Source organism: Nelumbo nucifera, chromosome 2 (genome assembly GCF_055504915.1).
Source record: "Nelumbo nucifera cultivar China Antique chromosome 2, China Antique-T2T, whole genome shotgun sequence".
In the NCBI taxonomy this organism is placed as follows: Eukaryota; Viridiplantae; Streptophyta; class Magnoliopsida; order Proteales; family Nelumbonaceae; genus Nelumbo; species Nelumbo nucifera.
In genome coordinates this window covers 96,553,092-96,562,288 of record NC_142650.1, presented here as the reverse complement: position 1 = coordinate 96,562,288, position 9,197 = coordinate 96,553,092, and the positions used below count along the sequence as shown (strand labels likewise).

The following is a 9,197-nucleotide window of genomic DNA, read 5'->3' as shown; positions in this document are numbered from 1 at the left end:
TTCTTGATTCTTTATTCTATCAAATACTCTGGATTTGTTTGTCCAGGTTGAGTTACTGTACATACGTGCACTACTCCTTTGTCCAATAAAGTCTACCAATTTTTAGGCATTATTTGTAATTTTGTTCAACAGTATTTGTTTTGTTTATAATTTCTATTTGTGCTAATAAATTAATAAAAAGATGATGGTTTCTCTTAGGTGGTATCTATGAATTTGAGTATTTCTTTCCTGATATATATTTATGTGGGTTATATATGCATGTCTAAATGATATCTTTTCATATTTTGTATTTTGTATAGGAGAAAGTGGTAGTAATACTATAACTATGGGATCGCAAACATCACAATCTAGTTCAACTGGAAGGAAAAGAAGCTGGTTAGAAGTATGGGAGGTTTTTGAAAAATTCAACGATGATGATGGGAAAGTAAAGGAAAGGTGTATGTTTTCTGGAGTAATATATGATGCAGAATTTGGTTTTAGTACTTCAAATATGAGACAACACTTGAAAACTTGTCCACAAAGAAAAGCTGATTCTTATAGTCCGCAAAATAGAATTCATATGTTTGATGAAGATGCCTATAGGGAAGCTATGACAATGGGGTTCAAGCACTATATTTTTTTTTAATTTTTTTTTCTTTCTTCTTTTCTTCCTAGGAATATGTTGGAATATGTTGATTTTCTATACTTTAACATGAAGTTTATACTTTTCTTATGGAAATTATGGATATTTATTTAGGAAATATGATTGTGGAACCTAGGGAACTACCCTAGGATACATGTTTTTACTTGAATCCATTGCCTAGGTGATGCCTAGGCGACTAGGTGAGAAGGCGCCCCCCTATTGCCTAGTCTCGCCTTGGCACCTCGAAAACTATGGATCTATTGTATAAGAAAGGGGGAGAATTGTCTCTTGAAGGGTATTCTGGTGCAGATTGGGCGGGATCCATAATGAACAGGAAGTCTACTACAGGATACTATACCCTTCTTGTGTAAGGATCTTGTTACTTGGAAAAGCAAAAAGCAAAGTGTAGTAAGTGCTGAAGCAAAATACAGAACAATGGCACACACCAGTTGTATATTGATTCGGTTGAAACATCTCCTCCAAGAGGTAGCATTCCTATTAATAAGTTGATCAAGTTATTCTGTGATAACTAAGCTGCCACACCCATTGTTTCAAGCTCAGTCTTCCATGAATGAACTAGGCATATCTAGGGGTGTCAACGGTATTTGAAAATCCGACTTCGAATTCGAGATTCGACATAATCGAATTGAATTCGGATAATTCGAATATCTAATTGGTCAAATTCGGATATCCTATTCATATCAAATAGATAATCGGATTCGAATTCAGATATGAACTGATTTGATTCGATAAATATCTGAATTCAACCGATTATTTAATTCTTATATATAATATGTAAAATATTTAAATATTTTATATAATTTATATAATAGTTAAATCATATAAATAATTTATATATTTATTAATTACCTAAAATAATTAATTGGTCGAATTCGCATTTAAATCGAATATTTAGTCATATTCAAATCGAGTATTAATTTTCAATATCCGTCGGATATCGAATCAAATTTGGATATCGGATTTGAAAATCGGATATTGCTTGATTCAATTTGTCCTTATTTACCTTTTTTTAGTCTATGTGTTTAAACATCCTATTGAGGGCATTATTGTAATTTCTGTTATCTTATTAAAATCTGAATATTACTTGGGTTGATAGTGAGAGAGTTCAGTTCGATACTGTCTCTCTCCTGAAAACCCTTTTTCATCTTTTCTCTTCTTTTCTTTTCTTACTTTCTCTATCAACCAAATCTTTCTACTGTGATTTTTCTTCCTCTCTTTCACCCTTTTTAACTATTCTCCAAAGTTAATACATATGATAGAGAAGCCAGATGGCTGCCATTGTCCTTCAATATCTGGCAAAGGTTTAGTGGCAATTGCAGAGAACTGCCCCAATATAACTGCCTTGACAATAGAATCTTGTTCTAAAATTGGGAATGAGAACTTGCAAGCAATTGGACAATCTGTCAAAAGCTCCAATCCATTTCAATTAGACTGTGTTTGGTCTGAAGGAAAAGGTAGGAAAAGGTATGGAAACTTATATGAGGTTTGTACAGGTTTCCCTTCCTTTTCCTACCTTTTCCTTCAAACCAAACATAGCCTTAAGGGTTGCCCATTTGTTGGAGATCCAGGAGTTGATAGCTTCTTATCTTCAGTTTCTTACGTCATCATCATCATCTAAGCCTTGTCCCTACTTTACAGGTTTGGCTACAGGAATCTTGTTTTTCCAATCCGTTCTATTTAGTGTCATATCTATCATCAAATTACAAGTTTTTAAATCATTTCTTACATTTATTTTTTTTTTGAAATAAGTAACAAAATCATTTCTTACTACTTGCACCCAAATCCTTTTCATTATGCCCCTGGTTCTTCTAGCCCCTTCAACTTGTAACAGATTACTCATTCTAACAGGTGCTATAGATGGTCTTCTATGCACGTGACCAAACCATATCAGTCTACGTTCTCTGATTCTATCACCTATTGGAGCTACTACTAGGTTCTTTTGTAGGACTTTTTTTTTTGAGAAAAGTTAACTGATTTCAACAAAACAGGGATCAGACCCCTGAGAATTACGCAGGGTATCACAGTACAGAACTTCTAAAAGAGCACCTAATTTTGCTAACCCATCTGCAAGAGCATTGAGTTCCCTTGGGATCCAGTGCAGGTTTGCATTTGAAACTGCCAATAAATCCCTTGCTTCTGCTAGGAAGTGACTGAGTCTCCACGGTCCAGCCTCCTGTCTTCCTAACCACTTTATGGTGTTAGCTGAATCTCCCTCTATGGATAAGTTCTGAATGCCTAGCCAGTTGATCAATCGGATTCCCGTAAGTGCAGCCATCACTTCTGCCTTGGTAGAGCCGGCTGTACCTATCGGTCCACTGTACACCCAGCAGATGTTTCCATTTTCATCCCTTAGTACTCCAATACCAGCAGCTCCTGGGTTACCTGAAGCACTTCTATCGAAGCTTAGGGTCCAAGTTTCTTCCATCCTAAGGAGAGGCCCCCTGTAGGGGGGGGAGGGGTGAGGGAGGAGAAAAGAAAGAGGCCAGCGTCCCTGTTGAGGTCATTTATGTGGACTCCCTTAAACTTGTCCGAATTGGCTGCCCACCACTGATTACAGAGGTAGGTGATGTGTGAGATCAAATCAGTCCTTGATCTTGCCTTGTTCTCAAATAGGTGGTTGTTCCTTTCTTCCCAAACTCCCCAGAGCACAGCATGCAGAATTACTTGCCAAAACACCTTGCCTCTCTTGCTCAACCCTTTGCCTTGCCACTGGTGAAGCAGGTCCTGAAGGTGATTTGGAGCAGCCCAGCTATACCCAGCTAGTTGAAGGAAATGACACCAAATGTCTCTGGTTTCCTGGCAGTGGATGAAAAGGTGATCAGTTGTTTCCCCTTTTCCCGGACAAAGGATGCAGACATGGGGGGAAACAGCTAATCTGCCAAGATTCTTCTTTCGTAACAGTTCACAAGTGTTTATCCTATGCATGCAGGCTTCCCATACGAAAAAGCACACTCTGGAGGGGATATAGTTGCACCAGACCTTCTTGAAAGGAAAATTACAGCTCTGCTCTTCTGTGACCAGAACCTTGAAGAAAGATTTGGAAGAGAATTCACCTACAGGGTGGGGTTTCCAGACACGGGAGTCTAGTGAGTTAGGAGAGATGTAGACTTATCTGAGAGAGAGGAGCTCAGTTAAATCACTGATCTCCGAATCCCTTAAAGGTCTTCTAAGGTTCAAGTTAATGTTGCTCTCAGTGGGGGAGAAAGGGAGGCACTGGGAAATGGTAGCTTCTTTGTTAAGAGTGAGGTTAAAAAGTCTAGGGTAGGCCTCTGCTAAAGTAGAGTTGCCCCACCACAGATCAGTCCAAACCTTACTCTAGTACCATTACCCACTTTAAACCTTATATGGGGAGAAAAACTGATATAAGTTGTGGTGATACCTTTCCAAGGACTTGATGAAGCTACTCAGTTTGAATGAAGGTTGCTGTCCCAACTGTTGGTGTCCAACCCATATTTGCTGATGATGATAGCTGCTCATAGAGAGTTTGTCTCTGTAAGGAATCTCCATAGCCATTTTCCAAGTAGGGAGGTATTCTTCTCTTTCAGGTGACCAATTTCTGGCCCTATCCGCTTTAGTTTTACCACTCATCCAAGCATATGCACATTTCTATTTTCCGCCACTCTGCTCCATATGACATATCCTCAGCACCTTGCATAAAGGACAGCCCAGTGACAAGGCTCCAGCCAATGCAGGGTCTGGGGAGAGACAGATGGAAATGGATGCAACTTTACCCCTGCACATACAGAGAGGCTGTTTCTGAGATTTGAGCCCTGGTCACCCAAGTCACAATGGAGCAACTCAACTACTGCACCAAGGCCCACCCTCTCTTGCTTCTTACATCTTGACAAAAATTAAACTCCAAAATCTTTCTTGCTGTTATTGGCCATTATGGCAAGGCTGTTACTGAATTAGTCCTCACTGGCTGACAGAACATTAGTGAAAGGGGCTTTTAGGTGATGGCCAATACTCATGGTCTGCAAAAAATGAAGTCAGTTACAGTTAGATCTTGCTGAGGTGTAACATCTCTAGGCCTTAAAGCTGTGGGAAAGGGTTCCCTATCTTGAAGCGGCTGATCCTTTGTAGCTTTTGCCAGAGCTGCAATTGGAAGTGTAATAGGATCACCCAATCTGGGTTTCTGGGAGCCGTTTCAAACTTTGGAGCAAAGTTGAAGGCACTTGTCCTGGTAAAGTGCATGATTATCAAGGATATAGTTTGGGGCTACCACTGCTCTCTCCCTGCAATTGTCTATGATTTTGTCCATTCTTAATTGCTCAGGATTTTGTCAGTTCCAGCTTGGCTGTGGTGGGAAAGTTGTGCCCTTAGCTACAAAACATAGAGTTGAGTGGGATTTGTTGGATCACATATGCTGATTTTTTCTCTTGTTGAGAATTCTGAGGCAGGTCCTGTGAATGAGAACCTCAGTGGCTGCCTGAATTTGACAGATGGAAATTACAGCCATGGCTAGATTTCATGGTGAAACTCCTCCAGATCCTAAATCTCAATAGTTGCAAGATTACTGATGATTGCCTGATAGCAAGTGCAAGCTACTTTTCTGTACTTCATGAGCTTGGCATCTCAAAGTGGGCAACCACCAACTTAGGCATTGCTACTCTGTCACTTCAGCTGGAGTGACCAGAGGGCTATTGATTACAAGAAGGAGAGAGAGAGAGAGAGAGAGAGAGAGAGAGAGTTGCAGAGGTATGTTGTTTGGGTTCTTGAAATCCCGGTAGAAAACAAGGGTTTTATTTTATTATTTTAGATTTAAGGATTATTATGTGTGCACATTCTCTGTTTATTGATAGATGAATCTCAGAGTAGTCTTTGTCTGTTTCATATCTCAGGGCCTTCGGTTCTTTCCTTCCTGGTTTCAATTTTTTGACGAGAAGATCTGAGATTTGAGTTGGATTTGTTATAAATGCTACTCAATGTATCTATTACATCTTGGTTCAGTCAGAATACATGAGGTAAGTAATTGATTTGTCACAGGAGAATTTTTTGTAGATTCAGTAGTTGGTTGGACACATGCTGTAGCAATCCTCCATGTGGCTTTTTTTGGTTATTTGATTTCCATCCCTTTCTTGAGGTTTGGGAAAATTGTTCCTTTTCTGTGTCCAAAATGGACTGGAATTTTTGAATTCAAGGTACTGTTTTCTGATGTAAATGGTGAGTATTTTTGCTCGTGAAGGGTTGTACTCTTGCTTTTTGGGCTGCATTGTTACTTGCCTGCTCTGAAGCAGTTGTGATGGAGAAGTTCATGGAAACATTGAGGGCTTTGTTCAGTGTAACAGAGAAAGCTGAATCTCATGGAAACATTGAGGACATTTTCTGACTATGACCTTGAAATAATCTATATAGCCGACACTAAAATCTCTTTCAAGTTTATACTAATATTCCGTCATTTATGTAGAATTGTTATATGACAGCAGTTTCTCGTCCTCATGCACTTGCATTCAAGTACAAAACCATCAAGCTTAAGGAAGAAAAACAGAAGTGGAGGTGGGGATGATGTGGAGTGACCACTGACCAATCCAGTAAAGTTGGAATTGTAATCAGGCACACGAGTACATCCAAAACATCGTTGGGGGTGATTCAATATATTTTAAGTTGATTGGGATGGTATGGTATGTGCAAAGCAAGCAAGACTTTGAACACCGAGTGAGGAGTCTGTGGGTTCAAGTTGAATGCTCTAACATGAGAAGGGGATGGTTGGTTCATTATATTTAAAGTTGATTGGGATGGTTTGGTATACCGTATATGCAAATAAGCAAGACTAGAGACAACACCGAGTGAGGAGATTGTAGTTTCAAGTTGAATGCTCTAACATGAGAAGGGGATGGTTGGAAGGATGCCTGTCAATGTAGTGAGAGTGGCAAGTTATTTTGAGGTGTATTGTCTTACAAAGGAATGGATGAACTCCGTTATTGATCCCCGGTTATAGGGACAATCCTCTGGGAATATTTTGATGATGCTAATAAGGATGGAACCAATTCTCAGAAAAAGTTCTTGTGCAAGGTGTAATGGTTACAGCTGACTTGACAATCTCTCGAGTTCTTTCATTCTTTGCATATACTTGTCATTGTCTGTAAAATGAAACCAAAGCCACTTTTATAATTTTCTGCTACCAGGAATCTAATATTTTGGGTATTTCACAGTTCACACTTGACATTGTATTCTATAAATATATACAATCCCCGTACAAGGAAGGTGGACATGGACCACAACACTGTTCCCCGAAGTTGGGCAGGATAAACGATAAAAGAAAGGTCCATCAAGTACTGATTAAACCAAACTGACTGCATCAATACAGGGCCTATCGGCCTGTACTGGTACTGTTTTTTTTTTTTTGAATCTAGTTCAGTGGAGCCGGTTTAAATCCGGTCTACCCCCTGAACTACTCGTGACCCAAAACACCCCCTGTAGAGACATATCAGGAAGGCCCCGATACGGGCTGATACGTATCGGAATTTTGAACTTTGATGTCAGTTTTGCTTCTGTGATTTTGTCACAATCGTTTTACTTGTTCCTACTAATGTAAACCCAAACCGGTTATATAATTAATAATATATAAAGGCTCCTGGTTTTTTTTTATTGTATGTTTTTGTTATATATTATGTTCAAGAGGGTAAGATAATTTTGATTAAAAACACTTAATTTATTAAAATATAAACTATTTACTATTTTGCTGCCACTATATTATTATTATTTATTAATGATTTAATGTTAAATATTTCAATTAAGTTTTTATTAACACGATGTTAGTAACTTTAGTATAATTGGGTCAGACCTAATTGTCCGTTTGGAACTGGAACATCCTGTCCTGAACCAGACCTAATTTGTGGTTCTGTAACTTCATCAATCCTCTTTCTACTTTGTAATTTCTCCCACCTCTATCAAAAAGTAAAAAAAAAGTATGCTAAGTGAGTTAAAAAGCACATGGAAGGGACCAATCAAATTCATATCACATCTCCGCCCCACACTACATCCCCACCATGTATAGAAAATATTTTCCGATGGTGACATCATTGGGAGTGGTACTATTATCAGGAGATGTTCCCAATACACGATGGGGATATGCTGTGAGATGTTGTGGGGCGGCTCTTTGTGGAGCGGAGATGTGAACTCCAAATGGGAGGAGCTAAAACCCATTAAATCTAATGATATTTTTTAGGTAAATTTATCCCTAGCCCAGCACATAAAAAATAAATCCTAAAACGATGGTATTCAAATATAAAATACCAAATTTTATACTTGGGACTTTCAAATTTCCCTTTACTCCACTGGTCCACATGCATGTCACCTCATGTTTCAAATATACCCAAAATGCCCCCCACTAACCTCCAGTGGTAAAAATTACATTTTCTCTCACTTCCCTGAGTTCATCACTATGGACTCTTAATGAGCCTAACAATTTACACTAAATGGTCCTTGGGTCCGGCCACCTTATGAAAATCCAAGGACTGTGGGCAGATGCAAGATTAGCCCATTAGGTATTACCCTCAATGGTCTTACACTTAACCTCTCAGCCCATAATGATCAAACACTACCCGACAAGAGAGGACCTCTACCTTGGCTACAAGGAACAGTTCTGCACTCTCTACTCACATGGATCCCGGGAATTAAAACCTTTTGCAAACATTTTGAAACCATAATATATATGTATATCTCTATATAAATTTATTTTTTAAAAAACAAATTTCAACAATTGAAATCAATTGCCGGCAGTTTAAGTTTCCATAAAAAAGAGTGCATCCTCAACCATTCACTTTATCCGACAAAGGGGCTGATCCTGTCACTATGATCACCCACTCAGATGAATTCTCGAACTGTCCCAAAATACCCAAGTTTTTGATCCCGTCTAAGGATCTCACTAATTGGCACATCAAAGACAACCCAATCCGATACCTAGTGCAGTATCATAATCCAGTCTAAGGGTCAGGTGTAACATTCTAGTTTTGCCCATCTATCTCCAAGGTCTAGGGCAATACTGAAATTTTGGTCCGGTTCAGGGTTTCAAGAAAACCCATACTACATGTACCTCAGGTCTCACCTTGGTAGCTAAGACAAGCCACCCCAACCAACTTGGTGGCACACCAGTGTCATCCTTGGCAAGATAAATCTCCCTAGATCTATCCAACGGCTATGAAGATTCTAAATGAACACGAGTCTCATAGGTGTCCAGTTTAAGGGTATTACACAGAAACATACCAAAAAACATGAATCAATTATGTATTTTTATTCATTTTCAATAAATGTCATCAAGTACATCAATCTGATTAGAGCTAAGGGCATACACTGTCTAACAACTCCCACTTGCACTTAAGTCCAATCGGGTATAAGCTGGAGTCTCATACTTTCCATGTGTTTTTCACACTTTCTGTGTTAGTGGCTTAGTTAATGGGTCTGCTACATTTTCCATTGATGCTACCTTCTGAATCAGGACGTCCCCTCTTCCAACTATCTGCTACAGTACATGGTACTTCCTCTCGATGTGCTTCGACTTCGAGTGGGCTCGTGGCTCCTTAGCCTAAGCAATTGCTCCAGTGTTGTCACACAA

The 9,197-nt window shown here is 39.1% G+C and overlaps 1 pseudogene; it reads left to right on the top strand.

Annotated features, from left to right (window-relative positions):
* The first annotated feature begins 1,895 nt into the window (after positions 1 to 1,895).
* LOC148802578 (EIN3-binding F-box protein 1-like) lies at positions 1,896 to 6,799 on the top strand (annotated as a pseudogene).
* Positions 6,800 to 9,197: the final 2,398 nt, after the last annotated feature.